We start from the raw sequence: 16,667 nt of genomic DNA, 5'->3' as shown, positions 1-16,667 counted from the left end.
TTTGATTATCTCTAATAACAATATTAGATCCTCCACTGGATGGATGAGAATTGAGGTGGTTTTGTTGATTGCAAGGGTTTAATGTTGCATTTCAGAATCTGATGTGGTTTGGCCTCCCTTCCATTAACTGGAAAACCCCTGAGGTTTTACAATTATTTCTTAAAGATAATACATTTAAGATTGCATTGGTAGGCTGAAGAAAAGTCATAAAGGCAAGAAGGGAAGCCCTTAATAACTCTTGAGATTCAGACATGTTCAGCAGTTAGATTGGCTCTGACTTCACCAAGGGTCGACAATGTGTCATTTCCACGAAGCCAAATTGCCCTCTGCCTATATGATATTAATGTGCAAATCAATATTTCAGGGATTAAATTTCCCTTCTTCATTTTTTATGGTTTCTACCTCAATAAGTCTCAAGTCTATTAGAAGAGGCTGGATGATTTAAAATCTTTCACTGCAGAATGGCTTGTCGTAGTCTTGTTTCACAGACCATTTTAGGATTTTCGTTATAAAGACTAAGGGCATCCTAAAGAAGTTGTGAGGTAGTATAGAGACATGCTCAATAGCATAAAGCCCTAGTTCGATTAAGAGCTAAGGGGTATTGGAAATATAATATATATGTTTATGCAATAAAGACACACACACATTCTGCTCCTTTAAAAATATTATGTTAATCACCTATTGATTTATTTCAAAATCAATGGAAGTTCCTTTCTTATTAGTGATTTGTTCAGCATTCTTGAGGACTGTGTTAATTTCCTTAAAGAGTATGCATGAATTGGCTTGGTGTGGAAGTATTTGGGAGGGCTTTTCATTTAGCAATATTTCCCTAAGAAATATTTCTAGAAACCATTGTTTTTGAGTAATAATCAAGTGTTGTCATGTGCATACATTGTTGTCTTAGCTATCATTGCATTCTGTGGCGAATGATTTAGCTGCTATCTGTTACTGGAGGCCTTCTCCAATTCATTTTACATTTATTTCTAGTACTAAGTAGGCACAATGTTTCTTTTAACCCTCATGGAGAAACACATTTGTAAAAGAAAATATGTGATTTGATTGGAAATAATACAAAGCAGAAATTTGGGAGGTCAAAATAAAAGATTGTGACTTTATCACATAGTCTTGGGAAGGCCTACTGTCTATCATTTGGTGGTGGTTTATAGTCTAAAACCATCTGGACCAAGTTCCGCACAGCTGCACGAATTTCATATGTGATAGAACATTTTTTCCATTCAGTGTGAAATGTTCCTTCCTAAAAAACGTACACCAGACTCGCTTAATTTAGTCTGTTAAAAGAAATGCACATGAAAAAGGACAAAAGGCTCTTTAATCTCTGCAAGCTGTTTGTTTTTCTTCAAGATTCCTGTCTGTTTGGGTTTGAAAAGTCATGTTTATTGAGGGGATGATTCTGAGGTGTGACATTAAAATAATATATGATTTTTGGACTGGTGGCCACGCTCCTGCTTAATTTGCAGAACTACTTTTTATGCCTGTCAAAACATAGAGTTAATCTATCCTTATTTACAATTAATCTCAATAAAATTAATCTTAACTATGCTTTATTCAGTGGCTTAAAATATCTAATTATATTCAATTAACTGCTGTCATAGTAATTAACATTGCTTAATTGCCTCTGCATATATTTATGTAAAGCTCATTAGGTGCTGATGCACCCTTTTCCTTTTCTACTTGCTATTTTTGCTGTTGTCAAACCATTTTCATCTCCCAAGGTCCCACAATGTCAGTGAGAGCAAATTCTTAACATTTTCTTGAAATGAATGTTATTGCTTTTCTATGAGAAGATATTCATTATTAAGTCTTTAAAGACTGACCCCCCACCCCAATACACACCCTGGTTTTCCCTCATCCTGGTCCCTACCACACTCACAAAATATTTTCTGTCATTGTTGCTAGAAATATGAGAAGCCAGGTTAAGCTTTGTGTTTATAAATGAGGAGCCTTTCTGTGTCTGCCTAGGGGCTCTACCCACAGGCAGAGTTTTTATCCTCTAAGACCATTCTAAGGGTTAAAGACTTGGCCAAGGTTCAAACTGAAAAGCGCCCAGGGAAAGTGCATGTGAATATGTACAAGTTTCATGTAATTAGTGCTTAATTATATTAACATATGCAAATTGTCAACTTAGGAGCTTGTTGAGCTGGCAAAGATCAGCTAGGCACAATTGCTGTATTGTTCTGAAACAATAATGGATTTCAAGTTGGATTGTGGAAACACATAACTAGCTATCTAATTTAACTCATACCATGGTGAAATTTCATTAGTCTCCATGGAGACTGGTTTAATTGTGCTGACTAATGTTCTGGGCTGCAGAATGTCCTAAAAAGAAAGCGTTGTTTGCCTAATCCACCTTACAATGACACTTGTTTGTACATGTTTCCCTTGTGTGAGAATTTGCATATGCAAATAAATAGTTTCTCTGCCCCATTTGTCATGGCTGTTCATTACCCATGAAGAGGACATTGTTACTAGGCTGTTACTGAGTCTCCCAAGACAGGATAGTGTCAACCAGTCCAACTACATTCTTTCATAATTTGTTTCTGATTAATAGAGCAGAGTGAGTCTCAGTCTCTTTGGGCATCTGCAAAGGGAAGGTCAGTTCTGTCACAGAAAAGAGTTTCTGCAGTAGACTGGGGGACTTTTTCTTCTTCTGATCATTCTCCTTTTTCCATTCATTGGTTAACACCATCATATTTAAAATAATGTATTCTTGTTCTAAGAATGCCTCTACTAATAATCTCTAGTTTCCTAAAGCTAAAAGATAGGAAAAGAAAGGGGATTCTGTTATTGGAATATTAATCCTGTTTTTGACAGAAAGGTAAACTGATATAATTGCTTTTCAGTTGAAGGAATGGGGGTTTATACAAGTGTGAAAGCATCGGAAAAGGATTAGCATTTTTTTGCATAATGAAAAGCTCTGTTGAATAGGGTTCTGAATGGCTGACTGAATGACTAAGATGAAAGGAAGATGAAAATGCAGGCCCCTCTTTCTTTATGCCCATGCTCTGCTCTCTCTAAAGTGATGTTTGTCCAAGACTTGAGAAAACAAGCAGGGGCTCAGATTTCAGCAACTTATAAGATGCCCTGAGTTTTCATCATCACCGGGAAGCAATATGTATGACAATGGTGCGGCGAGAGGATGATAAACAGAGGCTTGTATGCAGAAGAGTTTTCAGAAACATGCTAGGCTAGCCAAATATTGACTATTGGGTATCGAGAATTCCCAGCACTTTGCTGTCAAAAACGGTTATTTCAGAGGAGGCCAAGAGTATGGTGTGGATATTTAATTTAGTTAAGGATGGAATATATGGTATTCCTCTGCCCGCCCCCCATAGGCTATAAATAGTTGTCTCAGTTGGTGGAACACTTCTTTTGGGAAAGAGTTGAGTATCCTGACTTTTGGCAATGTTAAGTGTGCTAAGTGGCCCATTAGCTTTTGTGGTTGGGAGGGGTTAGTCAAAGAGAATACAGTTATTTTTCTTAGGATTTAATGCAACTTTATGTTGCTATGTAGGTGTATTGTGCATTTCATTTTGAGATCAGTCTTTTACAAAGTGTCTGAATATTGTATGTTCATTTTTGGAGACATTGGCAGTAAGGTTTTCTCTTGTCACTAGTTAGAGCTGTTAACTGGTTACCTACCAGTTGACAACATGGTCGGGCTCTCAATGATGTTTCTTCAACCATAATTAGGGGAGTTAAAATACCCTAAGTGTTAAGACACTTTCAAAGGTGGGAATTGATTCTTTTGTACATATGTAAATCAAATGCAGTGTGGATAATTATTTACAGTATACATTTTAAACAATCTCTTTCCAGTCTGAGGTCACAACAGATGAGCCCCTGAAGGCTGCCCCAGAGCAGGATTGAAAGATTCCACCAGATATTAACCTAACTTGTTTTGTTCCTAGAGTGTAGAACTTCTGTTTGCCTCATCACTTTCGCAGTTCAGTTTCTGAGGTGCTATTAAGAATGTTACATGGAAACTTGGGGAATCAGAAGTGTTTTCACGTAAATTAAAGTATAAGGGTTGCCTCTTGAGTACAGAATATTGTAAAGGAAAAGTGTTTGATCTTGGTTATATAAAGTCACCAAAATTCTTTACTGGAGTCCCTTTAAAAATTTGTCAAGAAATTCTGGATTGTTTCAGAAACTTTTATGATTAACTTTATGATATGCTTGCAAAAAGTCTTAAAAGAACAAAAAAAAATCCACATGGAGGCTATTTTACATGCAGAAAGGCTTATTAAGGTATTTCCATAAGAAAAATGTGTTAATTTAAAAAATAAATTCATTTATATTTTAAGACATTGTTAACCAAGCACCATGTGTTGTAACTGGCAGCTTTCCAGCCACCATGGAAGTGGATCACACATGGGTTAATAGTAGCTTATGTGATGTCTGCATTCTTAGGAAATGGGCAAAAGCCCAGGGTATTCTGATATCAAGATTTTAGGAATCAGACAGAAAGCGGAATATATGTTTATATGTGAACAGATGGACACATGTGAGAACTAAAAGTGCACAGTTTCTCTTGGCACTTGTTTTAGTTATCCCTGATGATATAACCAAGATCTTAGTGCACTCGCATTCTTTGATGGCTAAGGATGAAATGGTCTTTTAATGAGGGCTCAATGGCATTATTTTCTTGCATAAGGATTGTGCCCCTGTGATCTTACTGGATTTGATGTTCTGTTAATTCCCTAGTTTCAGAGGTTCACAAGTTGCCTTGAAAGTTTGATATAGTTTCACGTTTGACATACAATCCTCAGTCCAGGGATGGCTGCTCTCACTCCCCTACTCTCAAAGATTTGTGAGTAAAATAATATATTTGCCATTTTCAAGCACTTTTGAATGTATGCAACACAACCTAAAAATGGCTTTGACACTAAGGTCCTATTTGCAAGCATCTTATCTCTGATATAATTAGCCACTTTAACATTCTAGAAATTGAAAAAATAAACAAACAGCATTGGAGAATTTGGGTGGCTTGACTTGGTTAATATGTCATAATGCCCTGATGGTCCAAGACAAGTCCTGAGTAGGTGTTTTAGTCATTGAGGTCAGGAGTTCATACACTAGCATCATGGATGTAGATGATCGGTCATTTCTCATGTTTGCTTGTCCTAAGGATATGACAGAGCACGGTTGGTAATTTCTGAACAGTGCCCACTCTAGCACATACCTCTGAAGACAAAGTTTATAGGTTCCAGTGTGTTCTAGCAATAAAAACAGAAATCGTTCTGCGAGTATTTACTCAGATCTAAATCATTTTAACCAGGGAAAATTGACTTTTGGGTTAAAATATGCATTTTATAACTGTCCATAAAATTATTTTCCTTCACTGTAAAGAAGAAAGGAAATCCTTAGCTTTACAATGGTTAAAATACAAAAAAATACGAGCTGGTGTGTGCCACCTGGTTATATTGTTAAAAACAAAACAAAACAAATCTTTGTAAGAGGGAAGTTTAAGGAGAATCTTGAAATTCATCTGCCTGGAAGAATAAATTGAGGAAGCCCAATTATTTCCCAAAGTACCTTAATTAAACCTGAAAGGCTTTATTAATGTGGATTCTCTAAAATACAGTTCTTAGTCCTTTTTTTCCATAAGGTTAGGAATAATGCAAGTAATACCTCAATTTTCTGAGCCCACTACTTACTCGAGAACGAGTCATCTCTTTTGGTTTAGTATATACCACATAGGAGGGTGTGTAAAGACACATACGCACACAACCCGACCCTTTTTCCATGTTTGTCTCTCTTTCCTCTTTAGATGTACCCATAGGGGTAGCCTGTGAAATTTTCCCTCTGTAAACTAAATTCCTTTCATTTTCTGAGAACTGACCAACATGGTCACAACAGAAAAAAAGCAGGTAGGTTTGTAAGGGAAACTATCAACATGCTAAAGCCTGACAATACCTTAGAGTTAATTCAGTTCAGCCAGCTCATTGTAAAATATGAGATATTGAATTCAGGAGAAATAACCATTGAGTTACCAAGCAAGCTAAGGAAATGTCAGGACAAAACTCAGATATCCCAATTCAAGGACTAGTGGTCACACATTTATATTGGCTGGTTGGAAAAGGGTTTGTTACGTAACTGAGTATGGTGGTGGAAATAGAGAAGAAAAGGAAAATGTTGGTAATCCAACAGTAGTACTCTTTCTTCTGAGAGAAGAGTTCTCTACTACGAAAAGGGAATGAGTACAATCTGAATGGCATCTTATCACTGTGACAGTATACATATTTTTGGGTTATTTAGGAGGTCAGACTAGTTGCGTTGAATGGTCGAGAAGAGTTTATGATTTATAAAAGTACCAAGGATTTCAGTCAGTTAAATTGTATTCTTAATAATCATGAACATGGTGTTATGAAGATTAAGATTTCTCTTCTATGTAGGGAAAGCAAATGAAGACAATGCTGTGATGTTGTAAAGGTAGCATAGTGCAAAGAAAGAATGACACAGTAAAAGGCAGACATTCTTTTGATTCTATTTACTTTGGATTCCTTTTTTTAAATTTGTTTTTATTTTTTTATTTTTGCATTTAAAGACAGGAATAGAAATTTACTACCTCCCAAGTTCTCTGAGAAGTTCTTATAGCCAAAAGAGAAAGATTGAGTATGGTATTCCTAATTCAAGTATGTGAATCTTGACTGCATTTTTAAAAGCTTGGCTTCCTTTTTAAATGAGTTTACTTTAGTTTAAACTTTAGATATTTGAAAATCTACTCCATTTTTGACAAATCAAGGACCAGTAGGAATTGTGATAGAGCTACTAGACACCTGAGTTAAATTCTTATTATGGATGTAATCTTTGTAAGCTTCAGTTTCCTCATTTGTATCTTAAAGTTGTTGTAGAGATTACAGAACACTAAAGCGTTGTGAACATTAAAATAAGTAAATATGACAGGGCCTGATACCCTGTGTTCCCTTTTTCCTTATATTCAGTAGCTGGTTTATGTAGTACCCAACTAAAGAGCATTTGGTCAAGCAAGTCAACATAGATCTTTTGAGTAGGGATGCCCCTCTCTCTTACAACAGAAACAGAAATTAGGAAATGTGTTTGCAAAAAGGGTATATTCTTATTGATATACCTGGATGGCATCTTTGTGGCTAGTCCTTACCTCACTATCTGCCCCTCCGTCTACGTGAGTTGTTTTGGTTTCAAGGGCTTTTAGACGTTTAATGCATTTCTGGGTCTTTTTCTAAGAAGCAAATTAGAACAGGAATAGTTTTTAAATAATTCAGACCTTGGTCTAACTACATGAACTCCAGATTCCAGACTGTCCATTATATGCAATCATAGACGATACCACAACGCTTATTTAAGTCTTGTTGACCCAGCCTGTTTGAAAGCCTTAGAATTACAGGATTTCCCCAAACTGGATTAGATGCAATAGAAATACCTTTCCAGATTTTTGGTATTATGATATTTTGATACACAGCAAAAGGAGTATGGATACTGTTACATGGCCCCCTGTTGATCAAGATTTATATCAACTTAGAGAAGAGATCCAGTTATTAATAATCCAGTAATGCTGTACAACCTTTAAGTTTTCTTGAGGGATTTTATAGCCAATTTATGAGACTCCTTGGCTTATCTCTTGGAGGAGATCACAATCCTTTTTTTAATAATAATGCATTATTCATTGGAGGAGTACCCAAGTTCAAAGATAAGATTCATGACAAAGGTTAATAAATTTATGATACAATTTTTGGACTACCTAGAAATGAATTATTTCTGTTATGGATCTTCTTTTTTAAAATTTGTAATAATTTCCCATTGTGATACATGTAAGATGCACATTTAAAACTATTTGTATTTTTATGGGAAATGTAAGTGTACTTGGATTGTAACTTCGCAGCTTCGTGTTTCATTTTTGCTTAATATGTGTGTTTCATAATCTTTGTTAAAATTTTCCTAAAAATAAAAATGTGCGCCTCGCCCGTGTTCTGGTCATTTATGAGTGGCCTGGGACTTGACAATTCACTTGAAATATACTGATGTAAAGCAAAGCATTTATTGAATACTGATAGGCTAATAATATATTTTAATGAAAGAAAAACAGTTGACATCTAAGCATTTTTAAGTGTTTCTTCAAATAAACTTTAGCCTCCATGAGGGCAGCAGCTGTATCTGTTTAATCACTGTATTGTGACAGACGTTATTGGCAAATCTTTGGTGCTCAACAAAATATCTGTTGAATGGATGAAAAAAGAATAATAGTTAATTAAAAATATAAATAGAAAACTTCAGTTTAAGGACACCTGAGTGGCTCAGTGGGTTAAGCCACTGCTTTCGGCTCAGGTCATGATCCCAGGACCCTGGGATCGATTCCTGCATTGGGCTCCTTGCTCAGCAGGGAGCCTGCTTCTCTCTCTGCCTCAGCCTGCCACTCTGCCTATTTGTGCGCGCGCTCTCTCTCTGACAAATAAATAAATAAAATCTTAAAAAAAAATGAAAACTTCAATTTACTATTCTACCAAAATCTTCCTCTATTCTTGAAATCTAGGTACTGAAAAGAAATATACAGCCTTAAAAACATCTGGGTTTGTCTTGGAAAACTCCATAGGGAAAACTATCTTCAGCGCAATCTAAATGGGTTTTTATATTAGAACCATAGATCGCTGTAGTCAGAAGGGATATAGCATAATCACCTCGTTTAACCCGTAAGGAAACTGCAACTCAGAGAAATTTCTGGGAAATATCACATAACTACAGCACCTAGTTGTTCAGCTCTAATGTGTATGTGCCCTTTAGCAAATCATTTAGCATTTTTTAACTTAGTTGGCTTAGCTGCTCCCATATCCAAAGATCCTATAATATTAATATGAAAATAATTTCTGCAATGCTGGAGATTTTTTTTTTTTTATTTGTGGAATTTTTCCAAGCAAAGGAAGATTTTTCAGTTGGTACCGTTTCTGTGATGACCACAGCACAAGCTGACTGTTCTGGGATTGTAATGTTAAGCTGCTTGAGATAGACAAGAATTGCTTGAAAGGTGAAAACTTGCAGAAAAAATGGGGTGGGTCATTTAGTTCTTGAAATGAAGCAGGGTGCAGATTAGGAATCATTATGATTTGCCAGAAGTCGCTAGTCATAGAAGCCTGTTTAAGTGCTCACTGTCAACAAGGAAATCATGGGCAGCACTTACAGTGGCTCACCTCTGATTTATTCATAAACCTCACGCGAGCACTTGGCTTTGTTCTTACTCTAGTAAGGGGGACTGATGCCAATAAGAACGGGAATAAAGAGCTCCTTGCATGGTCCAAGAGTGAATAGCACTTTACCTCAAAGCCTGACCTCTTTTCCTGAGGTCTGTTATGCTACTGTTGACTCTGATTGGCTGTGTGTTCTCAGAGGAAACGAGAGGAGAGGTTATAACAAGTATCTACTCTGTAAACTCCATAGTATACATAACAAGAACTATGTAACTGGAACTTAGGTTCTAACTTAACCTAAAGGGTTGCGATATTTATGCTAAATGGAAAGGCTTCCTTTTCCCTTCTCCTTTGAAGTCTGAGGAGATTCACATTTAGTAATAGTTGGAAAAAATACTGCTTCCTTCTGATTGAAGAATGCAATGTTCTTGGAGTAAAATGGGTTTTGATGATCCTTTCCCCCCATTAAAATAAATTTAGAGACATTTAATAATATAGGAAATGAAGGGTTCAAAAATAAAATATGTACGACACTGGGATAAAAAAAAAAAAGTGGGCTTGCCCGATTGATAAGCCATATTTATCTGAAAAGCTTTATCTGGGCCACTTCACCAATTATGCTCTGCTCCAGACGCTCATGTTGAGGAGAAGGGACCTTTAAGAGACAGTCAGCTGGCTGGTTTGCACTGGGGCAGAGGTTGAGTAGAGTTACTTAAATCCCCAGAGCCACATTTAGTTAATGCTTGTCATCCCCCCCACCCATCCTGTCCATTTTGGCTTCCCTTTTCCCCTTTTGATGAAGTTGGTCTCTTACTTCTAAAAGTACACATATTTACACAAAAATTTCCTCAGATTTTCACAACACATTAACCCAGAAGAGCCATATTAGGAGATGGTGATGAGAGTTAATGATATATCTTTAGATAAAGCCACCCTCCCATGCAATCACATCAGAGTCATCAGCTCATTTGTCATGGCTGAAGTGAAAATGTCAGGACCAATGAGTGTATGAGTGCTGAAGGGGGCGAAAGGGCTTTTGGAGAGAGACATTTTTGTGCTGGGAGTCAGCCATGGCTTAGATTTAGCTCCAGGGAAATATTGGGATTAGCCAGCACTGTGTACAAATCCTTAGCATAACAGGGTTAGTTGGAAAGATGGAGATGTGGGGTCATGAGGATGGGTGCATTTCTAGAGTTATGCGCTAGCATGCAGGCCAGAAACTATGGAAAAGAACGAGGGGGTTTATCAAAATTGCTTGAAGGGATGTGTTACATGCAAGCTCATTGATTTCAGCAGGATTGAAGCCATAGATTTGAATGGCTAAATATGCATGTATGGCTTTTTGTTTAAATTTGGCTGCATTAAAACAAAATTTTAGATCTATCATCCAAAAGCTTTGGGGGAAGATAATATTTGAGTACACAAAGGTAAGATTCAGGCATAAAGTACTTTTGATAGTATTTTAGAGTGGAAGCTAATCATTTAAATAACAATAATGATAGTGAAATACTTGTTGCATTGTTGGATTTACACAAGACTAAGAAGCTAAACTTTCTTTACACAGACGTCATTCTGAAACTTTAATTGAAAAGTAACTTATTTTCTTTAGCCTCAGAAGTTCTTATCTTTGATAGACCAATACGAGCAGATTTATTTCATTTTGAAGCCAGGGAACTGTTCTCTTTCAGATAATGTACCCATACAACCTTTTCTTGTTTAATTCTATTGATTTACAGTGTTAAAGTGAAATAATCTGATACCTGTTTCCTGCCCTTTGAGTATTTGTCGTCAAAGAAGCTGATTAGTTTTTTCCCCCAGCTCTTTAGCTGTTTTAAATGTATAATTATCATTGCATGTCATTTGATAGCTGCACTAATTGCTGCCAACTATTGTCTGTTTGCACTTAATGCTGAAACCTGATCAACATCCTGCTTTGGTTGATGTTTGGTGGTAAACTTTAATTAACTCTTATTGCATTGAAGAAGAGTTCAGGCTTGGTGCTAACTAATCATTTACCTTCATTATGTCCTGACAGCTCCACTTGTTCTTGGTCCTAATAGATACACCAGTCAGTAAATAAACCTGCAAACCTCATGCCTTATAGTTGCTCCACACTGGTATTTTGCTACTTAACGTATAAGATAATTGGGCCCAGATAATTATTTAGTTAGTTTAGTATCTCTAGTTCTGCAGACACTAATCTTAATTGCCTCTTTCATGCTGGACAATTTCATTTTAATAGAAACTGTAGATTTGAGATAACATTATTCCTTCAACATGGTTCCTATGAACATGCATCTTTTGAATCAATACAATTAAGCTTGTCTCCTGTTGGAATTCTTGTCATTATTTTTCCTGAAATACTTTTCCTGTAATGATATTGAAGTTAAAGTAATCAGGTTACCAGCAGATCATGTAAAATTCAACTCAAAATTGCTAGCTGCTTGATTTTAATTTGTCTGACATCAAGTTTGTTTGAAAAGGGATAATATGTGGGTAAACCAAGGAGCTTATAATTATGGTTGACGTTTGTTTGTTTATAATGAAATCTAATTAAAGTTCATACATTTAAAACACAAAAGTTAATTACTGAATTGCTCACTTCACTTATGGACAGCAGTCAAATTAACTTTCAGGCCAAACACACACACACACACACACACACACACACGGCTCTTCACAACAGAAATAAAATAACCAACTAATCTTAGTGATCAAACAGAAATTTGCCAATATTTCATCCAGAAGAAAACTTGGCATTCCACTTGTGTTCTCTATTATGTTAGTCCTATGTAGTTTTTAATATAAAATGACTTAAAATATTTACATGGGATATAAAAAGAGATGTATTTTGTAGATTCTAAGAGTATTATATAATAAGAAGTACTTAGTAGTGATTTTAAAATTTGTTCATATAGCTTTCTTCATTAAAACTCTTTTGAAATTGGGTGAAATCATTGAAATCATTGCTCAGGGAATAGGAATGTTTGCTGGAATTCCTGACCTGTAATTAGCTTTATGAAGATAATTATGGTAGGTTTAGCCTGCGAAGAATGACTTTTTTTTTTTTCTTAAAGTAAGGGCATACTCACACTTTTACACTTACTGCTATATTGGTTATGAGATCCTATTGGTGGGAATCATGAAATACAGATAATTAGCCAATTGTTTTTCCTCTTCAGTATTTGAAACAATAGTTCAATGGTTGATTTTATACAATAGATAAAGAAGGAAAAAATACATGTACATCTTAGAATACATTGTCTTCACACTGTATATGAGATAAATATGTGTGCACAATGGTAAATCCTTTTGAAGCCAAATATTCTGCGGTTATATATACCTTTATAAAACCAATTAAGTTTTTTAAATGTTACTAGGTGACAATTCAAAATCATTATCAAGTAAACAGTCTTAGATTGTGTGTAAACCAGAGAGATTAGTCAATTACATTTTAAAGACTAGAAATACAAACATAAAAACATGACAAATATGATTAAAAATCCCTAAAAATGATTGATACAGTCCATGTTTTTCCAAGGAAAACTACAAGGGTCCATGTTTGAGCTTTATTTTTAGAAGTGTTATTGACTTAAACTTTCAAATATAGTAGCGATTAAGGGAGAGGAGTCTGAGAAAAGAAAATGATTCTGTCCATTATTGAGATCTTTGCAAAATTGAGTGTAATTTACACAACCTTTTAGTATTTTCAGAAAGTATATTTATATGTATTTTAATATAACACATGATTGATTTGTAGATTAACATTTATTTAGGGAAGAAAAATGAAAAAGATCATATAGTCATTTAACTCTAATCCTACTTTGCATGTTTGAGACAAAGGGAAGGTGATTAATACTTAAGTGTGGCTGGGTAACTGGCATTCAGATGTACCTTTTTTCTTCTATAAAGAAAGAAAAAAAAAGCCAGTATATTCTCATAGTATTGGCAAACAACAGCTTTCTAGTAATGCTTTAGCTGATTAGGACATCCTTACCCTTTAATGAAGCAATCACTACAAAGCCCCAATGTCAGCTGGAATACTAGCAAAACAGTATCAAAGAAAGAATCAGAAAGAGGCACTGAGCATAATTACAGTTCATGTCCTTGTCTCACACCAATGCAAACTATTCATTTTCAATTAGAATGAATAAGAAAATTAGAAATCAACTAGATTGGTTAGAAGTACCAAAGTTTGTTTACAGAGGATAACTAAAGTATTGAGTCCATCTTGCTCACTGATTATGAAATTTTCCTGAAGCAAACAAATAAAATGAGTCATATAATAGTGTAATTTGGTTAAGGAGAGATTATTGATTTCTCTCTAAGGAAAGTCGCTGGAGTTTGATTAAAGTTGTGAAGGAAACTGAGTAAAATTCCTATTTCCCACAACCATACAAATTAAGAACTGGCAAACTGTACCTTTTCTGTTTAGTTCTCCAACACATATGTTTAATGATACGTAATTGTCACAGCCCTACGTTGTCCATGTAGGGCTAGAGATGTGAGAGGGAATGAGAGAAAATGAGTGGGAAGAGGAGGAGAGGGAGAGAGAGAGAGAGAAGCAAGGGAGAAGACCAGGAAGCATCAGTCACAAAGGTGCTGTTTATAGGGTAGGAAATAAATCTGCATTGAATAGCTCATTTAGATTTTAATGAGGAAAATAAGGGGAAATGACTTAGTTGACTTGCACACTCATTTTTTTGTTTTTTGTTTTTTTTTTTTTGTAAACTTTCCTTCTTTAAAAAATTGCTTATTTTAAATGCTTCCTATATTTGGTTACATCCTTCTATTCAAACTTAATTACCTTCTCCCCTTTGTCGTGACATGGGTGGAAAGTTTTTGCCGTGTCAGGAGAGGTCGTCACACATTCTTTTGCAGTTCTCTTCATTAATTCCTTCTTGCAGAAGCATTTTCTCTCGTGCTGGGAAGGTAGAAGGGTGTAACAGAAGAGCCCTGAAACATCAGCAGGAAGCTCTAAGCTGGTTAATGCAGTATAATTGTCTGGACATAGACTGGTCTTTGTTTGTGTGGTTCACTCCGAATCAGCTGTAATTAACTCCAGAGTGTTTCCAGATTGCCAGCAAAGAAAAATTACAGCTTTTCTGTTTTAAATTGTAAAGCTCACAAACATTAACTATGCAGATTGCTTTTACTTTGATATATTTCTATCCTGCAAGGGAAAGACAAAAAAAAATAATAAAGCTTATTTGGCTCCCCCCACCCCTAAAAATGTGCTTTTGTTAAGTTATTTGATTTAGTGTCTATTGGAACATAATGGCTTCTTAATTGTTGGATTTGAAATCTTTTTACTTAATATTTCCTATCCTTTGACATCCTTGTCTTTGCCTTCCTTCTTGCTAACAACGTTTTTAATACTGCGATGGGAAAGAAGTTATGTAATCTTTTATGAAATACTAAACCTATACTAAAATAAGCAAGTTGTAGAGAAAGCTGACTAAAGAAAACCACCAGCACCAACTTAAAAGACCGAGATCAAAGATGTATTCTGACGTAAATGGTGTTTCTGCACAGGTACTATACCTGTGTTTTGATATATCAAAAGCCAGACTATGAGAAAAGGGCAATTTCACTACCCTCTTCTCCTGGTCAGCACACCACACCCTTTTAAAAGCTTCTGTACAGTAGTTTGTAATTATGAATTCTAACATGGGTAAAAATGAGGTAGCGGTGTGAGCTAATACAGCCTAGTACACAAAAGATCTGTCAGCAACTGATGCAAAAAAAAAAAAAAAAAAAAAAAAAAAGTCCAGCCAAAAATCTTTTTTTTTTCTTTCTTCTGAATTTAACAATAAGGAATTTAAGCCTCAATGTGGCTTTAGCAACCAAAGAAAAGAAGCTCTTGGTGTCTGCATAATACCACTTTGATGGATTTTTTTCATCAGTTCTCTGTACGTGGCAACAAATAAACAAGTATAATTATACTTGTGAAGGTCTATTCATTGCTTTGTCAGGATTAGATATATGTGCCGTTTTCACACTGCGCCTCTCTTTTGTCTTTGCCTAACTCACTATGACATATTGATAGAGGATTTGGAATGGGGAAAAGGCCACAGCAGAGACAGTGATGACCTTTTGGAAACTTGATATAATTCAAGGATTTTTCTTTCTTTCTTTCTTTCTTCCTTCCTTCCTTTCTTTCTTTTTTTTTTTTTGTTTCTTTTTCCTTTCTTTCTTCTTTTTTCTTTCTTTCTTTCTTTTTTTTTAGGATTTGTAACTTGTTACCAAATTCTCTTGTAAGTGGACAACTTTTAACCCATTAAAATGGAGTAAATAAAGACTCAAAGTGTGAGGAGGTTGGCTGAAGAGCAGAGGAGAATAAAAACAATAGGCTAAGGGGCACATTGGTCTTCTTTCCCAGCACTTAGCAGAGTGGCTAACCTAGCATTCCTTTCCCATTATTCTTCCTCTTGATCAGATCACGTTCTTTTTAATCATTTCACAAGCACTGTCTCACTGGACCGTAGAGGAAGGCTGGGGCAATCTCAATTAAAAAAAAAAAAAAAAAAAGAGGTTAAACTGGCCTCTCTGATTTTGGGTTCTAATGGGAACTCTGCTTTCTGAATGCAAAGGAATTCTTCTATTGTTCAGAAAGCACCCCCTTTCATTAGCCAGGCTCCTTGTAGGTGGGTTTGGTCATTTAGCGGAGCTGAGTTTAGGCAGCAGTGACTGCAGGACGAAAGCAAGGCAGAACGAGCAATAAAAGTTCTTTTTCTGCATATTGTCCATTAGTTCCGAAAAAGGGATTTACATGATCAAAGTCACTGATCTTGTGAATTAGTGAGAATACCAAAAAATGGGTACACATATTCTAAACAGATCAGCAGGTATGTATTGTTCTGAATTTAGCATTAAAATTATATTAGTTTTTCTCTTTGGGATTTCTTGAGGACTTTGGTGATTTTTGAAAAATAGAATGCTTGTCAGTAGAGAATAGAAATTGGTAGAAACTAAAAAGAAAACAGCTTAAATGGTGAAGCAGTTTTGATAGTGAGTTTACTTGTTACGCAGTCATTTTGAAATGAATTCTGTGGTTTAAGTTAAATGGTTGTCTTTGTGGTCTTTTTACTGGGACTTATAAAACTTTAGTGTAAATTTCCTAAGTGGGTCACATTGATAAAAGAAAGATCTTGTCTGACATTGATGACAATGAAATCACTTAGCATCAAATTCAGTGTCACTGTGTACACTGATCTAAATAACTTTTTAACGGTACAGACTTAAGTGACTCCATCAAAATTCACTGGTGAACATTGCCATGGTCAGAGTCAATAGCAACAAATTTGAAAAATCAGTTAATATAAGTTAATATATTATTAGCTGTAAGGATCCAGATGGTTTTGCTATTGATGCTTTTGGAATGAAATGTAAATTTGATTGTATGGAAGACTTCTTATCTATTTGATTCAGTTTCTGATTAATGGGTAGCTTATTGAGAAGAAATTGATAGGCAATTTCCTGTAAAAT

The 16,667-nt window shown here is 35.5% G+C and overlaps 1 protein-coding gene and 1 long non-coding RNA gene across 5 annotated transcripts in view; one reads left to right on the top strand and one right to left on the bottom strand.

Annotated features, from left to right (window-relative positions):
• ZFHX4 (zinc finger homeobox 4) overlaps window positions 1–16,667 on the top strand; it is a 177,815-nt gene that overhangs the window by 3,638 nt on the left and 157,510 nt on the right. The gene's annotated exons all lie outside the window — the stretch shown is intronic.
• The window catches only part of LOC309859069, a 21,543-nt gene continuing 12,935 nt past the window's right edge, over window positions 8,060–16,667 (bottom strand). Inside the window, exons 2-3 of the long non-coding RNA XR_014308530.1 lie at window positions 13,987–14,103; window positions 8,060–8,215 (exon numbers count right to left, since the gene is read on the bottom strand). This is a non-coding gene — a long non-coding RNA (uncharacterized lncRNA). The remainder of the gene's footprint in view (window positions 8,216–13,986; window positions 14,104–16,667) is intronic.

The sequence above is a fragment of the Mustela nivalis genome, assembly GCF_964662115.1.
Source record: "Mustela nivalis genome assembly, chromosome: 2".
Classification (NCBI taxonomy): Eukaryota; Metazoa; Chordata; class Mammalia; order Carnivora; family Mustelidae; genus Mustela; species Mustela nivalis.
This window is presented reverse-complemented; position numbering and strand designations above follow the sequence as displayed.